The sequence below is a fragment of the Cupressus sempervirens genome, chromosome 3 (assembly GCF_028749045.1).
Source record: "Cupressus sempervirens isolate cs-2001-9-10 chromosome 3, ASM2874904v1, whole genome shotgun sequence".
Classification (NCBI taxonomy): domain Eukaryota; kingdom Viridiplantae; phylum Streptophyta; class Pinopsida; order Cupressales; family Cupressaceae; genus Cupressus; species Cupressus sempervirens.
This window is the reverse complement of record NC_143120.1, coordinates 1,062,230,168-1,062,250,990: the sequence shown is the minus strand read 5'-3', so window position 1 is coordinate 1,062,250,990 and position 20,823 is coordinate 1,062,230,168. Positions and strand designations below refer to the sequence as shown.

The 20,823-nt window shown below is 31.9% G+C and overlaps 1 long non-coding RNA gene across 1 annotated transcript; it reads left to right on the top strand.

The window, feature by feature from the left end:
• Nucleotides 1-346: 346 nt before the first annotated feature.
• On the top strand, nucleotides 347-1,272 carry LOC149570400 (uncharacterized). The gene is made up of 2 exons (XR_016361804.1): nucleotides 347-619; nucleotides 745-1,272. It is a non-coding gene; the product is annotated as an uncharacterized LOC149570400 (long non-coding RNA).
• Nucleotides 1,273-20,823: the final 19,551 nt, after the last annotated feature.

Below are 20,823 nucleotides of genomic sequence, written 5' to 3'. Positions count from 1 at the left end.
TTTAAATTAAATTTTATGATTTTCTAAGTAAGTTTCTAAATTTAATTTAATTCTATTATGATTCTCCTCAATATGCAGCCACACGAATTCTATAAAAAATTCTTTAAAAAAAATCTAGAATTATTTTGTTTTTAAAGAAATAATAAGATGATCTCTTGTGATTTTTATTTGTGTTAGCAGTCAAGCATATTAATTTAATATTTTATTCTATCAGCTCAGCACTATCATAAAATTTCCTAGAAAGACTCTGGGTTTAATCATCATAAAATTAAAATAAATTTGTGAACTGAGGCTATTCTAAACCCTAACTTCGTTTCTAGGCCAAGCTTTAACGCAACTGGCAACCTATTCACAGTAGTTCTGTTCAGATCCACAAATCTCGACTGCGCAGGTTAAAAAACCCTCAGTTTCATGGTGTCAATGCTCGTGAAGAAATATATAATGACTAAATTTTTGTCTTCCGTAAGGCACCGATAAACCGGTATTTATGCCATAAATGCCTGCGCTCAGAATTTTTTTTTATCTGGTAAAGTTTTTCTCGGGAATCCGTGATGTGAAGAACTTCGCAGAATCGTTCCGAACAGCGTGGAATAAATCTAGGCTTTGCCTTGCGCATCAGGTATTCTTCTGAACAATCGGCGATCTGGTACAATTTAGGTAATGCAAAATACACAATTTGATGCCGATTATTTTTAAAATCTTCCTTGTCGTGCTTTTCTTTGTGTCCTTTTCTTTTTGTTTCAGATTGTTCAGATGTACTGTCGATCTTCCCACGGTCGTTGCGTGTTCGATCACTTTTACTGCACTCAATAAATCTATAAAGCTTCGTATTCATTGCACTTCACAAGGCAGGCAGGCATCCTTGCTTTACCACGGGCCCAGGGTGGGGGGGCTACAATTGCGATTTTCGTTGCCATTTGCCACACGATATCTAAAGCCCTGCACAAATCGAAATCCTGAGCAGCTGGTTTGGTATTTGGTACAAAATCTGACAAAAAATTCAACATTTCTTCAACTATTTTTAGGGTTTTTTTTCCCTTCCACATGGAGTTCCCTGCCTTCCCAAATCCTTCGGTCGTTCAATTTTTTAGAAAAGCAAAGAATTGAACTCATTTTTCACGGGGATTCTGTACCGGAAAGAGCATCAAAATTTGATCTTCGACAGGGATTTTTAGTATCTTTTTGCCGAGCCAGGCAAGGTATCTGCAGGGACTGTACATGATTATTCGACTGGTATGTAAATAAATATATATTCATGGCGCGTGAATGGTACAGGAATCTTTGTTTAATGGCTTATAGTTATCTTATTGAAAATCTTATTAATTAATTAATTATGTAAAATAGATTTAATTAATTAATAATTACGGCTAAATAGGTACGGATATACATTAGGAGAGAGGGGGTGTGGTGGGAGCTACAAATAGTTAATTTTACTACCTTGACGTGGAGGTCAACTATGTAAGCTCCCAGATCTTCTTTTCCAACCATAAAACAAGTATAAGATTCAAGGTCCAACATTGGATGATTGAAGATTTCGAGTTACAAAAAATCTAGTCACATGTATTGGAATTCTAACTCAACTATTTAGATATAAGGAAAAATATGCTAGATTTAAAATATATTTTATTTGAGCTATATATATTAGTATAATTAATTTTAAATATTTATAATTATGGTTTCTATTAAATAATTAATTAATAATGCTAATTTAAAAATAAATTATATGAAAATTAGGGCTAAAGTCTATATCACACTGGATCTACTCGAGCGTAATGTATAATAACAATAAATCTTAATAAGTAATTTAGGCTTCAAATCATTACCTATCAAAAGAAAAATGAAAATTGTATAAATAAGATTATATGTAACACATGTCTAATGTTAAATATATCACTCAAGTATACAATTTTATATATGATGTATTCTTATATAAAAAGGTTTGTTAGTATCTATTTAGATGAAATTCTTTAAATTAGAGGTTCTAATATATAGCATATGTACAACTTTGATGAAAGGGGAGGAAAATCTGTAACACTAATGGTGAATTTGAGTTTTTTTAATCAAATGCCACAATTATGTGGGAGAACTCTTGCATTGTAAACTTTACGTTATTGTTCCAAGTATGAAAATCCTCATAAAATTGCACTTATATAACAAAAAAGTGTACTTGTAGTTGAAAGAGAAAAACATTGAACCTATGTATGGATGTTCAAGGGTTCATCCCTCTCCCCCCTTGGTTCTTGAGGTGATCTAATGGGAAAGACCCCAAGAAGGGTGATCCAAGTGTAAATTTGATGGCACCTCTATAGGGAACCATGGCCCTTCAAATGCGTGGTTCATAATCAGAGATGCAAAGGGGGATCTCATCACATGTGGAGTTAAATGTCTTCATGATGGAACAAATATTGTGATTGAAGCTGAAGCAACTCTTTAGGCTATCAGAGCCTCAAAAAAATAGGAGTGAAAAAGTTGCATGTTGAAGGTAATTCACAAATAATTATTAATGGCATTATAAAAGGTGACATGGAGGCTTGGCACCTTCAAAATTACATCTCCAGAATCAATGATGAATTGTCATCCGTAGAGTAATACAAGATTTCACCCATAAAAAGATTTGAGAAAAAAGAAGCTAACACAATGTCAAATTGGGCATTAGACCTTGACATCCTTGAAATTGTCATTGAGAATTATTATGATGGAAAATAGGAGGAATGAAGTAACATAACAATTATTCTTCTACTCCCTCATCTAGCTACCTTTCCCCACCCATTAATAATGAGTGCATTCAACCGATGGTGGTGAGGAGTTGAAATTTCTTATAAGTACTACAATGGATGTGACAAGCTTTAAATGAACTCCATTGTTAACCACCTTAAAAAATAGAAGTGTGTGCACTCAAACTTACCAACGTTATAAGTTGCAAAGGATTCACAATTTAAGTAAAAAACTTGGGTGCTGCAAAAAATGGAAATTGCTTTCACGCTTCACTATAAGAAGCAACAAAATCCCTTTCATGGTCATAGCAAAAGAATCTAAGTGGACAAAATGTTCAAAGTCACTCATCATAAACTTGTTGATGTAGTTGATTGGTTTCTCGGATAAATGTTTTACTAGCTGGAAAAACACCATCTTACTAGCACAGACATTTACTCCATAATAATGGCATGGGCTTTGCAACTAGGAGAAGGTAAGGACATTGTTAGGTTTATTATGATTCAGTTGATTCGCAGGAATGCTCTGTTAGGTTTAGAGGAGATTTTAGATGCCTCAATTCCTAGCATTGGTATAATTTGGGCGAGAAACAAACTAGCATTGAAAAAATCTAGGCTCAAAATACACTCCATTTGTTTAGAGATTTGACGAGAGCCTAAGACACAAACATTTTAAGGATGCAATAAAAGCTTGGTATGCCCTAGACATGAACATTTGAAGGATGCAAGAAAAGCTTGGTATGCCCTAAAACTATTGGTTATGCAACACATAATTGACATGTGCATTGCTCAAATGAAAGCTCAGGTAGGGTGGACTGCTAAAGATGAGGAATATCTGGAAGAGTTGAGGAAAGCTAGGAAAGAGGCAAATAATGGTGAAGAAGACTCGACGAAAGCCAAAATAAATGCTATGCTTAGAGGAAGGATCCAAGGGTTTGTCCCATGTGCCCTCAAATGAAGAAAAGTTGTGCTTCCCCTTTCCATTAGTGCTCTAGTGATGTTTTATGTAGGTTGGTGTTTCTTTTTCAATCTCTCTATTGTTTTTTTGTTATCTTTATACAAATTGTCAAATTATTTGGTGTTTGGTATACATAGAATTTTGCTTGAGTTATTTTTTGAATTTCCCTTCAGGTAGTGTGTTAAACTGCAAAATTTTATTTGAAAATGGATAAAGCGGTAACAAAAGGTCACAAAGAATCTGAGTTAGTTTCACCTGTCTGAATTCGTCAAGTGACATGAATTCATGATTTTGACCATAGAATTTGTTTTGGTATTTAGTACTTTATGATGAGTTTTCATATTTCGTCTTGTGGGTCTGAGATGATTTTTTGTTATGATTAAATCAAATTAAAACATAATTTAATGATTTAATTTAAGGGAAATTTTATAAGGAAAAATCAATATTTAATTATATTTAATTAATTGAAAAATTAATTAAATAAAGGAATTAAATTTAAAAGATTATATTAAAGTTCTATTTTTGGCGTATTTGTATTTATTTAATTTAATAATTATTATTTAGGAGTTTTATTTTAATAATAAACTCTAAATAATATTTTTTTTAAACTAATAAATATTATATTAAAAATGTCTCGTAATTTAATAAGAGAGAAGACATGAATTTAATAAAGTTTATTTTAATTAAATTGCATAAAGCTTATGCATGAAATAAAAATATAATAAATTAATTAATGAGAGAAAGCTAATTATTTAATAAAGATATATTTTAAATTGCAAAAAGTGTGCATGAAAATGAAAAAAAGTAATGAAATAATAAAAGATAATGATCAAAGAGCTCCCTTGCATGATTGCAAAATCAGAGCCCCAAATTTAGGAGAGAACTCTTTATCAGAGATTCGGACCTCATTTTATAAGAACCAAGATTTGGAGAAGTGATTTTCAGAGAAGGAAGTTTTCAAAGGAAAGTGATTTTCTCATGTCCTTCGTGTGATTGCATGTTTGCAGGTTAGCATTAGATTCAAGTAGAATCTAGTGTTTAATTTCGCAATAGTTTTAGTTTTCCAATCTTTTGTCTACTTTGTATCTCGATAGATCTGTTCTCGGATAATTGTTGATTTAGTTTGATTTCTTTAATGGAACCATGTTGTGAATCTTAGTTTATTTTCATTTCGAAGTTATTTGTGTTTGAGAAATGGAGTTTTTCTAAAACCCTCATTCTTTTAAATTTTAATCAGATGGGTTTTAGATTAAAATTTGAATTCTAGAATGTTAGTTCGAATGCTTTTTCTAGGTTTCCCTATCAAAGTATTGTTCACTATTTTTATAATAGATATGTGTGTGTGTAATTACACAATAATTTGTATTTACTATGTAATTACATTATTAAATATAAAAAATATAATTATGGGGGTGGAGTTGTTGTTTTGTTATAAAATAAAATAAAATATAGTAAATGTGGGGCGGGGCCACCAAACCCCCACCCAGCCTCAAATTTCATAGAGAGTTGCACGGTAGCTACTACCTTTACAGTAGTACAGCAGTAGTGGTGTTGTCGTAGTAGCGTTTGCCTTAAGGTCGGTGGGCCATAAACATTTTTTTAAAATTAGTAATTATATAGTTTTTAATATAATTAAAATTATAAAATTATAAATATTTTAATAAATGGGTTTGTTAGTTGTTAATTAATTTAATTAGTATGATTTGTTTTTGAATTAAAAGCAACCAAAAATTAGTATGATTTGTTAATTATTATTTTATTAATAAGATTGGTAATTATTTTATTAATAATTTAAAATAAGTTATTTTATTAGTAGATGATTATGATCATTAATAATTTAATGATTTTCTGCCAATAGTGGCATGTTGTGATGGTTAAGTTGTTGTGTTGTTATCCTTGCCATCAAGGTTCCAATCTCATGGGGATGAGGTCCCCTGTTTGTGGCCTCACTGGTTCATAGCTCCAGGTCAAAGCGTTTACCCCTCTTTAAAAAAAATAATAATAATTTAATGATTTTTTAAATTAAATTTTAATAATATTTGATTAAAGTTTTTAAGTAATTTATTACTAAAATGTATGTGTACAAGTTTATTGTGAATTGTAAATTGGGGGGAAATGGTTATGTGCTTAATGATTCAATTTTATATGAAAATGATTTTTACTAAAACTTAGCATAACTATCATGGATTGTGGAAATCTAATTGCATTAAATGATTTTTACTATAAGGGAAAATTGATTACATCTGTCGATAGTTCAAGAACCTTAGTAGTATTGGTACTTTGGTAATGAAAGCTAGAACCCTGGTTGTAAATGAAAACTTTATCAATCTGTCATCTTTGAAAAGATGAAAACTATAATGTGCATGTTTACTGAACTCCTACATTTTGATAACAAATTGAACTATGAAATAATGTTTAAACAACTTTTATATGAATTGTTGAATTGTCTAGGATTCTAGTGAACTTGGAAACCTTAGTGAATTTGGCAACTAGAGAAATGAAAATTAAAACCCTAATTGAGATTCAAAATCTATAAATAGTAATACTTGGAAAAGAAAACTGAAATCCTGGTTGTTATTGAATCTTTGTGTCTTTAAAATGAAAATGAAAACTTGGAAACCTATAGTAAACAATTAAAATTGTGTGTTTTCCAAAACCTAATGAATTATGAAAAGTTACTATTGTATGTATTATATGTGATGTGTAATTTACTGATGTCAAGCTTGGGTTGACTTTGCTTTGACTAGTTATGATGTTTACCAGAGGCTTGGAAGTTTTGTTCTATGATGTCATGATGATGTTTTGATTACAATCTTTTGTACCCAACCATGGTGATGTGTCATGTTGTGTGTTATGATGAGTTTGATCAAATATTTTGATGTGGGTTCCATTTCTTGTGTAGAACCGAGGTGGATGATGTGCCTTTCTTGATATAACCTTTGAGTCTTCAATCAATTATCTTGGATTGCTTCCCAGTTGCTTGTATAGGACTTCAAGGTGATTATGTGATTTGTTCTTAGTAATGTCATGTTATGGCATGGATTTGGTTTATGTGTAGTGGATTTTGGATCAATCCTATTAGAATGATCATATTGGTGAAATCTATAATTATGATCAATAATATTTCAGTGCTTTCGAGTTGCTTGTTTAAGAATTGATGTTTGGTTTATAATCATTTAAGATCTTTTTCTTTTGCTGAGCTTGGGGTGGGTTTTCTATATGTCATGTTGGGAAGTGGTTTGCAACAGAGGTCGAGGCCCCAAAGAGGCTGATAGGTAACCCATTGTAGGTTATTTTAATAAGTGATAACATTTCATTAAATGGGTTTAAAATGAATTAATAAGATATTGGTACCACAGAAAGTCACTAGGGGGTCCAAAGTATTAAAAGATTATCATGGTAACATTAGAGCTAACTTGTTAATATGCCTTCTCTGTATGAAAGGATATTTTGATCCCACATAGAGGCACTAGGGGGTCCGACGTATTAAAAGACTACTGTGGTAACCTTAGAGTTGGTTCATGCGATGACACTTGCCCACTTTCATAGTAGATTTCCTACATTTTTGTGTTGCCTCTACGATTAGTTAATACTTGTGTCTTGGTACCCTTTGAGATAGTTTGCTTTCAGGTGATTCCTTGAACCTAGCTATTGGTTTTTACTTTTGAGTTTGCTATTATATTTGGGACTTGAGTTTATCTCCTCAATGCGGTGGGAGTGGACTTTTTTGGGTTCAATGAGGTCGGGTGGTAGTGCATTTTCTTATACCACTAAAATCTAATAGTTCGATGCTTTGGCTGGAGTTCCCTATTTTGTACTCTCTTTCATTCTAGTTCTTATTTACTATGATAGATGGTTATACTTTAAGTGTATTGTGTTTGATTTTATAGATCTTACAAGATTGTGTATATTATTTCAGCCTTTTATACCCTATGACTTGTACAATGGATGATTGTGCATTCTGTTTATTGCCAAGTGGCATCCTATAATTGTATGTTGTTTAAATGGAATTTGTACTTGTAGTTATTCTTTAATATGGATGTGTTATATATCAATTTTAGCATTAATTAAACTTAAATGTGATTCAACATCACCAGACCTTAAGGATTATAATCAGTTTTATGGTATGTGTTTATGTGTATGTTATTGCTTCCACTATATTATTTCTGTTATTGTTAAGTTATTATCTTTCAAAAAGAAAATTTGACAAACTTAGTGAAACTTTAGGTTAGTTTGTTTTGGGTTCCCTGGCGGGGCATTATAGAATCTACAAAATATTTAAAAGTAATTAAGAGAAGTATTTGATAATTTTATGTCAATATTTGTTTGCTTAGTGATGAACACATAAAAATGTTAAACATCATAAGTATATCCATGATCATGGATTAAATCATATCCCTAAAGATAAATGTCAAAGAGTTACATAAGAACTTGGATATTGAAAAAAGAAAAATAATTGAGCTAGAAGGAAAAAACAAGAACATTCTTGAAAAATTGATAGCTTATGAAGTTGGGTTGAGGCAACTGGTCAAGGATAGCGACCAACAAATGAACATGATTACTACCATCCTTTGTGCGATGGTGGTTAGCATTGGTAGGAGGAGCAATGAGGAAATAATTTCCTATGTGCCTATCCAGATGACTAGTGGACCAAGTAGAAGGACTACGCTAAGCACAAAAAGGGCCATTAAAGCAATCCCTATCTCCAATGCTAAGGGTCTTCTTTAGGAGGTTGCTAATACTACCAAAGGTTTTACTAAGTTAGTGGAGGGGCTAGAGGAACATGATAATTTCTTGCTTTTTTCTACTGGTTTTAGTTGCATTTGTGAAGATTAATCAGACTCAGAGGTTTATTCATCGTAGTTTCCCCCTAAATTATTTCTATGGGGGTTTGGGGGTAGTGCCCTCAAGATAAGGTCAATGGGGCAGTGCCCCAAGTGCACTCCATGTTGCAGTACAAGGTGGGTTCGAGGGGCAATACCCTCGTGTGGATTTTTAGGGTCAGTGCCTCCAAAGGAAAAAATGACCCTATTATTGTAAAAGGCATCAACTGTTATTTCTCAATTGGATGACTTATTCTAGCCCTATTTGTAAGCAGAAAAAAGTTATATACCTATTTGTAAGCAGAAAAAACTTGTATAAAATGGCTTAGGGTTAGGGATTTCATTATGTATTATAAGATTGAGATTTCATTATGTATGATGAGATTATATCTTCTTACGATAGTATTGAACTGTAAGGGATTGCAGATTGTAATCACTCGATAATAATAATATTGGACTTGTTGGTGGGCATAGCTCAGGGAGTGGGTGAACCATATTAAATACTTGTGTCTTATGTTCTCTTTTGTGCAATTTATTATTTTTCTGATATTGGTTATATTTGCATGTAACTATTATTTCTATTTGTGGTTAATCCTAACAAGTGCTATCAGAGCTAGACTATCACCATTTTTTTTAGCCAGACCGTTGTCATTTTTTTTTAGCTATTCTCTGTAGGAAGGTCTCACGGTTGAGTGGGAGAAATGGCAAACGAGGGTAAGCTGAATGTTGAGAAGTTTAATGGGTAGAAATTTTAGTTATGAAAAATGCAAATAGAGGATTATCTTTATCAAAAGGATTTATGGAAGCCATTGGAAGGAAAAGCCAAGAAATAGGGAACCATGATAGATGAGGACTAGAAGAATCTAGATAGAAAAGCACTTGGAAGCATTCAGTTATTTTTGGCACCATCGGTCACATTTAATATTACAAAAGTGAAGACAACAAAGGATTTGATGCAAACCCTAGCAATGCTATATAAAAAACCCTCCTCTTCAAATAAGACATTTCTCATGAAGCATTTATTTAGTATGAAGATGGTAGAAAGTGGATCTGTTGCAGATCATTTAAATGAGTTTAATATGGTTACTATTCAATTGTTTTCTATGAATTTTAATTTTCATGAAAAATTAGGGCTCTCTTGATTTTGTGTTCTTTGCTTGAAAGATGGAATGGTTGTAAGTAATTTTGTTTCTATATCTAATACCCTAAATTTGATGATATGATTGGTGTTATTCTAAGTGAGAAAACTCGTAGGAAAACCTCAGGTGGATCTACATTACGAAGTGTTTTGAATGCACAAAGAAGAGGTAGAATGATTGAGAGAGGAAGTAATTATGGAAATCATGGAAAATCAAATGGGAAGAGCTCTCAAACTAGAGGACCAAGAGATTCTTGGTACTATGGGAAGCTAGGGCATAAGAAGAAAGATTGCAGTATTCGAAAGAACAATGACAGAAATAAACTAGAAGGGAACAAGGAAGCAAATGTGGTAAGTAAAAAATTTGTAGAGGGTGTTTTGCCTCTTTCTTTAGAAAATTTTGATGATTCTTAGGTTTTAGATTATGTGGCTTTATTTCATGCTACACCCCATAGAGGTTATTTTATTGATTATGTTCAAGGGGATTTTGGGGTTGTTTATTTGGGGGATAACGAACCCTGTCAGACTTTTGGAAAGGGAAAAGTTAAGATTAAGTTGCAGAATAGGAATCATTGGCCACTACATGAGGTAAGACATGTTCCAAGGCTGAGTAGGGATTTAATTCAGCAGGGCAACTCGGTGATGAGGGTTGCCTAGTTACTTTTAATGATAAAAATTGCAAGGTTTCAAAAGGTTTACCTATAGTAGTAAAAGGTGTGAAAGTAGGCACCTTATGTCTTTATACAGGTCATATTGTTCCTTCTACTTTAATTGTTTCAGAGAAAAATGAATGTTCAAGAACAATTGTTGCAGTTGAGCAGGGAGAACAAACTATTGTTGTAAATTCTAATACAGCACTATGGCACAATAGACTTGGGCACATGAGTGAGAAAGGTATGAAATTACTTCATTCAAAGAATTTTTTACCAAGTTTGAAATGTGTCAATATGGATTTATGTGAAAGTTGTGTGTATGGAAAAAAAAAGGTGGGTTTCGTGAAGAGTGGGAAGGAAAAGAAAAATAAGAAATTAGAGCTTATGCATACATATGTATGGTGACTAGCTCAGGTATCTTTCCTTGGTGGCTCTCATTATTATGTTACATTTATTGATGATGCAACTAGAAAATTATGAGTTTATTACCTTACACATAAATCTGATGTATTTCAAACTTTTAAAAAATGGAAATGCCTAACTAAGAATGAGACTGGTAAAAAGCTAAAGTGTCTCAGATATGATAATGGTGGTGAGAATTGCAACAAATAATTTGAAGATTATTGTTCCTCTAATGATATTCATAGATTGAAAATTATTCCAAGGACTCCATAGGAAAATGGAGTGGCTGAATGCATGAACAAGACAATAATAGAATGTGCATAGAGCATGAGGTTACATGTTGGGCTACCCTTGAATATATGGGTTGAGGCTATCAATATTATTGTATATTTTATCAATAGAGGTACCTCTACTCCTTTGGGTTGTGATATTCCAAAGGAAGCATGGATTGATAAGAAGGTGAGTTGTTATTTTCTCAAAACCTTCTGTTGTGAAGCATTTGCACATATAGATTATGTAAATAGAACTAAGTTCAAAGCTAAGTCAAAGAAATGTGTATTTGTTGGATATGGAATTGATGATTTGGTTATAGGTTTTGGGATTTTTTGAAATCATAAAATTGCAAGAAGTAGGGATGTCATATTCAAGGAGGAAGTGTTGTACAAAGATTTGTTGCAACAATATGAGAAGAAATAAAATGATTATGTAGTGTTGGATGATGTTTGAGTAGTCCCTCATGTTCTGCAACAACCATAGCAAAAAATACCACACACCCTAGTGAATGTTAGATGGTCAACAAGGCTAAGTAGACCTCCATAAATATTTTCTCCCTCTTTATTTTATATTTATTTAATAGATGTTGGTGAATCTGAATGTTATGATGAAGTTGTGTAGTTGGATATAAAGATTCAGTGGGAATCTGTAATGAAAGAAGAAATGGTCTCCTTGCTTAAAAAAAATATGGGGTTTATCCAAGTTGCCTGTAGGTAGAAGGGCTTTACAGAATAAATGGGTTTATAGGTTAAAAGAAGATGGTGGAGGTGAGAAAATATTTAAAGCCAGGTTAGAGGTAAAAGGATTTGCGCAGAAAAAAGACATTGATTTTGATGAGATATTTTGTCTTGTTGCTAAAATGACTTCTATTTGTACTATTTTAAGTGTTGTGGCTACTGAATATTTGCATTTGGAGCAACTTGATGTTAAAACAATTTTTCTTCATGGTGATTTGGATGAAGAAATATATATGGTAAAACCACATGGATTTGAGGTCAAAAGTGATGTAAATAGGCTTCATGGAAAACACAAATCTACATATCACTAACATTAAACATTCAACATAGAGGCAACCTCAAAGTCAACATATATATCCTTCATGATCTCTTCAACACCCATGAAACTATTTCATTGTATAGAGACATCTTATCAAGTTAAATAAAACATGTTTCAACACAATTTTAATATTCTCCCATTCACATAGCCTGATCTCTATGTTGGATTACATTGTTCATAACTTATGTTCTATAAATCTTCTTGAAAAACTCTCCTGTCTAAATGTTAAAAATTTGGCCTTCAAAAATAATATCAAAATATGAGCCCAATCCAACAACTCAATTAGGATTTCTGATCTCTACACCGAGACCCATTTCTGTTGTCATAAATCAAAAAGGAAAGATGCAACCCTGCCTATGGCATCTAATATCTTTCTCAAAACAAATCCAAATGAAACTAAATTAATTTAAAATTGACCATTTGTGAGTATAGTTTTCAAATCTGTAAGCCATTAATTTTTCCAATGCATAAAGCATTCTACAAGAACAAGTCTTTGATTGTAACTTCAATGAATATCTTTAAAAGATAATTTTTACCAAACTTATCATAACTTTTACACATTTTTATTAAAATGACTCAAACCAACAGGAAAAGAAATCCTTCTCCATATCTTTTCATTGAGTATAATTTGATGTTCTTATTCAATTTAATTTGTTTGTACCAAACATTTTAATCTCACTATAGTCAGATATCCTTGGATCTGCAAATAACAAATTTTGCCAAAATGCTCATAACTTATTCATTTCTCTAGGAAATAAACCCAAATCAAATTCAAAATAAATATTATTCACCAAAATATCAAAATATACAGATTATACATGGTTTCCAGGCTGTACATGGTTGTACGATACCTAGAACCACCACAAAAATTGAAAAACTAATCAAAATAACAACTTAGTATTACTCAAAATTGATTTCAAATGTATCCATTTCCTTCCATTCTTGCTTTGGTTTGACCATACATTAGTTTTTATAGTTTTTTTGGTTGGTTGGAACTTTCAAACCACCTTTGAAACCATCTCCTTACATTCTTTTAACTATTATGCATTTTAGACAACATTTTATGCCTTTTATGCATTTTGCACTACAAGTTTAACTCTAAAATTGACAAATCTTTGCATGGACACTTTAATCACCCTAAAATAGACTTAAATGGATATTTTACATCAATCTTATCCTTTATAATGAATTCTTTCATATTTTGACATTCCTAGCCACTTTAAGACCTCCTCGCACAATTTTGATAACTTGTTACAAATGACTTCTCTAGCTTTCACATCTTGACTCAAAGGACTCAAATATATTATAAATGACATAGATACATTTTAATATCTGATATAAGGACTGTTAACCTCCTTGTTCTCTTTTACTTTAGGTGCTCCTATACCAAAAAGTAAGGAGAATCTAATGTGTAGATTGAAGAAAAGTTTATATGGCTTGAAATAAGCACCTTGACAATGGTACCTGAAATTCAATAGTTTTGTGCATGAGAATGGATACAATAGGTGTCATTTAGATCATTTTGTTTATTTTAAGAGGTTGTATTATGACAACTACATTATTTTATGTTTATATGTTGATGATATGTTTGTAGTTGGGTCTAACATGGATCACATTAAGGGGTTAAAATAACAGTTAACACATTCATTTGCTATGAACAATTTGGGGGAAGAAAAGAAAATCCTTAGTATGAAAAATTGTAGAAATAGGAAGAACAAAAAAATGACATTATCTCAAGTTGATTATGTTGAGAATGTGTTGCAATATTTTTCTATAAAGAATGCTAAAGTTGTCAACACACCTTTACCTAGTCATTTGAAGTTGACTAAGGAGATGTGTCCAAAGACACAAGAAGAGGAGGATAAGATGTCCAAGGTACCTTATGCTTCAGCTATAGGAAGCTTGATGTATGCTATGGTATGTACAAGGTCAAACATTGCACATGCAGTGGGAGTTGTTAATATCTATATATGATGTTGAGAAAATTTAATCTCATAGTGAATTAAAGAAAACTCCATATGTAATATATGTTAATATCTATATCTATGTTGATGGATTTATGTTGATATCCTTATATATGTCATTATAGGAATATCATATTGATTCAATATCTCTTCATATACTTAGAGCATAAGGTGTTCTATAAATCCTCCCTAGCTAAGAGGGAATGTTAAAGTTGTAGCTTCAGTCGAATAAATTTGATCTGGGATACATTTGATCTAAGATTCATTGTTATTATTGATAAATCATCATTTTCTATATATATGCATATTCAAGTAATTATAATATATATTATTATATATAGTATATCATATACATATTATAGTATATATAATACGTATATACATACATACATACATACATATATATTATATACATATAATATATACATATATATATACATATGTATATACATACATATATATATACACTAAATATTATTATGAAATATATGTATTAATTAAATGATTATTAAACCTTGGAGACATGTCTCTTCAAGAGACATGTCTCCTCTCATATTTATATGAGATCCAAATCTACATTTGGAACATATCAATTACAATGGTCATATTATTACATTTGCTGAAAAGATCCATGTTATTTAACATGGTATTAGAGTCAGGTTGCATATGTAATTAAAGTAATATTGAATACTTATACACATTAAGAAGACTTATACAGGATTGAATACTTAAACACATGAAGAAGACAGTAAGTGACAAGAAGCATGGAGAGTGTGGGGTCAGGTTGTACAATAGTGATCGAGTAAATGCAAGTACAATACAGTGGAAAAGGACAATAAGTAGAGGATACAAATTTCATAAGAAAGGAAGTAGAATAGGTCGAAGGGCCCATGTCGGTAGAAAACTACATGACCCACTACTAAGGGATGTGATCAAAAGGCTTGAAAACAATGAATTAGGTAATCCATTGCAAAGAAAGAAGATTGGGAAAAAATGCGGCAGGAGTCCTCTCATCGATCTCAAATGCCATGTGAGCACAAAGGGACCCTCCGCCAACATAGGATATATTAAATGAAATATAGTTATAGAATAAGCCCATGGAGATATGTAGGGATATAATGAGAACAAAAAATAGTAATACAATTGGTATGCATAATCAAAGACGAACATAAGAGAGTTTAAAAACACAAACAATGTATCTAACCTAATATAAAGTGAAAGAAAAATTATGTATCTCAAGGGAATATCCGCCTATCGCCTTCAAAAATTAACATAATCTAGGTAAGTAAATTTATGTGAATGTTTATTCATTAATATAAATTGTTAGTGATATTATGAATTTACAATATTTTCATTAGAAATACTAATGAAATCAAATCTAAAACATGATTATATTATTATAAGGAAAATAATAATTTTCTTTATGATGAATAATTTATTATTCTATTATGTAAATAAATAACTTTGTTTGTAATGCTTCCTTATTCATTATTTGAATAAGATTTTCATAATCATAGTTAGTATTTAATAAATAAAATAATTTATTGACAATATAGATCATATATATATTCAAATTGTATACATTTATCTATATTATATTGAGATGATCTTATATTATTATGCAGAATCATTTATTATCTTTGAGTATTATCTCTTATTTATATCTATTATAATAGTTATGTGCCTTGATCTTTTCCTCTGAGAATGTTATTGCTAGGAAAATGAAGGATTAATATTGGATTCAGAGGGAGTTTGATACTTTGTCAAAGGCAAGAAGCTTAGAAGAATGATGTTCAAAGGGAGTCTGACATTTCATTAGAGACAACTTTGAAAGAGAGGGAACAGATAAAGGATATGATTCAACCTTCGGTCAGCCAGAGGGAGTAAACCATGTTGAGATGGAGTCTTTAGTGATCAAAGGAGCAAGTTGGAATTTAGAAAGGAGTTATCATATTTGACACAAAATTGTTCAACAATAAAAGAATGAGTGGAAATTTTACATTGTGGGGGGAATAATAGTCAATGTTCCATTCCCACTTGAACCTTATTTAGAGGGGAGATGTTCCATTCTCAAATAATCAAAGAAGATAATTTCTAAATTTTCATGTACAGATAAGTATTCTTATCTTTTATATTTATCTACTCTTTGTAGTCTCTCTCTTATTTGTAATTCTATACATACTATAAAGGTTCTTTGCCTTGATCTTAACCTTTGTGTTTGAGGATATTCTTACAGGAAAGTAAGGTTGGTACTTTACATATGCTACCAATATTGGGCAGACTCAATCTAATGACAGTAGCTCCAAAGACCCTGATGATCAAAATGAATAAAATGAGGCTCTTGAAGCAAATATCTTTGCTGATTGAGGTTATGCGATTCTTCTACATTAAAAGGGAGTATAACACTTCTTCGAAGACAACATAGGAGCTTAGAAGATTGATACGTAGAGGGAGTCTAGATATACATGTGTGTGACTACATAATTTTGATGGGCCTACTTTTGAGTGCATCATGAGGAAGTACTAACTTATCATTGGAAAATCAAAAGATTCAAAGTGAGCTTGACAGGCATCCTTGGGTGAAGAGATCTTTTTGAGGAAGTAACTAGAGGACCTGACTTCCCAGGATCAATGATCAAAGGGAGAATTTTGAGGTGCAATCTTTTGTAAATGATATCTTCTCTATGAGGATAAGTTCTAAGTAAATTTATTGTAATGTATTCTTTTGTATGATATAGAATTGAGGTGAAAACCCTTGTTGGTTCATCCTCTAACTTGGTTCGTGGTGGATATCATGTGAGTTACTACATGATGTTGTTGTGATTATGTCATGAAAGATGATGATCTTTCATTGATGTATATATTTAGAGGGGAGCTATTGAAAGGTGACAATCTTATCAATAGTTGAACATGTTATCATAACATACTACATTAAGTTGTTGTCTTGAAGTGCTAGAATTTATGATAACGAATATAAGGTAACTATTGTAAGTTGAAAATCTTATCAATAGTTGACCTATCTCCTAACACCAAAATGTGTTGGAGCAAGTGTTATCTTGGTTCTTCAGGCCGGATTTTGCCGGACACCATGAAAATCAATTTGTTATAGTTCTTCAGGTCGGATCTTGTCTGACATCATAACTTAAATCTATCTTAGACCACACTTAAGGTGGTATTCAAATCTTGTATTATAATTGCTAAAATCTCTCCTTTTTAAAGAGGGACTATTGAAAAATTTAGCATCACAGTGAATTATAGAAAATTCAATATGTAATATGTGTTTACACACACACATTTGTGTTGATAAATTTATGTTGATATCCTTATATATGGCATTCCAAGAATATCATACTGAGTTGATATCTCTTCATATACTTGAGAGCACAAGGTGTCCTACAAATCCTCCCTAGCTAAGAGGGAATGTTAAAGTTGTAGCTTCAGTCAAATAAATATGATCTGAGATACATTGTTATTATTGGTAAATCATCATTTTCTATATATATGTGTATTCAAGTAATTATAATATGTATTATTATATATAGTATATCATATATCTATTATAGTATATTACGCATGCACACACACACATATATTATATACAATACACATATATATTATACATATATATATACATATACATGTGTGTGTGTGTGTGTGTGTGTGTGTGTGTGTGTGTGTATAGTTAGAATTCTTTGGATAACTGGGGGGAGGGTCGTAAATCAATTATCCAAGGTCCAAATGCACAACTAAAACTTTTCAATTCTTTGTAGACCCATATCAATAAAACTTTATCATGCATGCATCTATTAGATCATACAATACTTAAACTTTGTAGGTTACTGCCCTAGGTCAAAACAACTTTGCAGAAATGTAAACGTAAAACACCATAAGAACATTCACACAATTTGACACAAGAATTTTACATGGAAACTCAATTTGGGAAAAACCACTAGTAACATGCTACTAATTCTCACTCTTCTGAAGTGATGCCCTATGAAAGGTCGGTTGTGTTAAAGGTTACAATACACACTGTTAAATGTGACTCGGTTAAAGGATTTCAATCACCCTATTAGGAGTGAGCCTTGTTAGAGGACTTTAGACCATTCTATTAGAGTTTCACCCGATTAAAGGATTTACAAATGATTGCTATGTCAACTTTAATCCAAATGATTTACCCTAGACTGACACAATGATTAGAAAGTAATAGTAAGACTTGATCTTATAACAAATTACAACTCACTTGTAGATTATAGATCTCTATGTCAGTCCTTCATTCTGCTTGGCATTCATACTCTTTAGCTTTGATAGATCATTCACCCTTCAAGCATTCATATTCTTAAGCCTTCTTTCTTTGCATGCCAACTGGAGTTACCTTTTTCCAGCCACTGAATGAAGCAATACCTTAGACTCCTTTTCTTCCTTAGGTTCTCACACATGACAACCTTTGCTTCTAACACAAATGATTTACCCAAATGATTTCTACGTCAACTTTAATCCAAATGATTTACCCTAGACTGACACGATGATTAGAAAGTAATAGTAAGACTTGATCTTATAACAAATTACAACTCACTTGTAGATTATAGATCTCTATTTTAGTCCTTCATTTTGCTTGGCATTCATACTCTTTAGCTTTGATAGATCATTCACCCTTCAAGCATTCATATTCTTAAGCCTTCTTTCTTTGCATGCTAACTAGAGTTACCTTTGTCCAGCCACTGAATGAAGCAATACCTTAGACTCCTTGTCTTCCTTAGGTTCTCACACATGACAACCTTTGCTTCTAACACAAATAATTTACCCAAATGATTGCTACGTCAACTTTAATCCAAATGATTTACCCTAGACTGACACAATGATTAGAAAGTAATAGTAAGACTTGATCTTATAACGAATTACAACTCACTTGTAGATTATAGATCTCTATTTCAGTCCTTCATTTTGCTTGGCATTCATACTCTTTAGCTTTGATAGATCATTCACCCTTCAAACATTCATATTCTTAAGCCTTCTTTCTTTGCATGCCAACTGGAGTTACCTTTGTCTAGCCACTAAATGAAGCAATACCTTAGACTCCTTGTCTTCCTTAGGTTCTCACACATGACAACCTTTGCTTCTAACCATCTCTGTAAATAGAGCATTTAGATCTTTTGTCACTTAACCACATTCGTCTATTTTAGGGTTAGGTAGGATACAATGAATCTACCCACTTTTCCATTTGGTTCCTCTAGAAACTTCTTCTAAAATCTTCCTTGAATTCACCTCAAAATTGTTTACCTTGAATTCTGTACCAATAGCTCATCGTAGTTATCTTCCACACACTTCAAATAATTCAAGAAATCAAATAGTTGGCTCAGATTTGTCAAATCTTTGATTTAATACTATTTGTTGTTACTCGGCATCTATACTCTTCTGTCACTCGACCAACACTAGTTCACTCAACAAATATTAAAGTTTACTAATGCTCGAGACCGACTAAACTTTACTCGGCATATACTAATAAACACTCAACTTACACTATTTTTTATCTTTGCTTGGCATCTCTTTTTTTTCACTCAGCTTCAACTAATTTCTGCTTAGCTTGCACTGACCACTCAATAAGGCTTGGTAGACACATTTCTTACTTGGTCTTCTTTCAGTCTTAACTTGAGTAATCTTTCATTTCAAACTTTAAGTAGATAAACAATATACTATAGTATCAATGTCTTACTTGGTCTTAGTGCTTCTTTTACATACCAAATAACTCAACCTTTCTCTAGGTGCTCTTGTTATCTCCTCTTTTCAAATCCTCTTCATCAATCAACTAAATGATATCTTTTAGACCAAAAAGCAATTGTCACACCAGCAGGTAGCAGGTTTGACATCATTGACAAAATAATGATTGTTCCATTATAGGTTCTTCACTTCAAAACAATCTTATATATCAAAAATACATATGTATATATACTAATTATTATTATGAAATATATGTATTAATTAAATGATGATTAAACCTTGGAGACATGTCTCCTCCTCTCATATTTATATTAGATCCAAATTTGCATTTGGAATATATCAATTACAATGGCCATATTATTACATTTGCAAAAAGTACCCACATTATATAACATATGAGTCATCCTTGAGCATTGGAATGCAGTTAAATAGATTATCACATATTTGAGAGGAATATCCAGTAAGTATTTACATTTTGGGGGCTCTACTACTAACTTATAGGGATATGTTGACTCAGATTTGGCGTGGATATTGATACCAGGTAGAGTACTGCAAGTTATGTATTTACTATTGGTGAGACAACAATGAGTTGGATTTCTTGATTGTAGAAGGTTAATGATTTATCCACTATAGAGGGAGACTATATTGTTTCTATAGAGGTAGCTAAGGAGATGATATGGCTTTAGTTCTTTATGGAAGAAATGGGACACCCATAGAGGGATAATTATTTATTCATAGATAGCCAGAGTGTCATTCATCTTGAAAAGAATTCTACTCTTCATTCAAAGACAAAACACATATAGTTGTAGTACCATTTCGTTTGATCTATTTTGAATGATGGATAGTTAAAGATGGAGAAGATACATATAGATGATAATTCAACAAATATGTTTACCAAGGCACTAACAAGGGAGAAGCTAAACTCCTCTTCAACTTCGATAAGTCTTCTAGACTGAACAAAATAAAATAACATCAAAGTCTAGGGTGGTTTGATATTCCAGCAGGAGCTACAGGTTTAGCAATGCTATGATCAGTCTCCAAGTGGGAGGTTACTGTTGTGGAGTCTAACCAGTCTCCAAGTGGGAGATTTTTCTGATGTGGAGACTAATTAGACTCAAAGGTTTATTCATT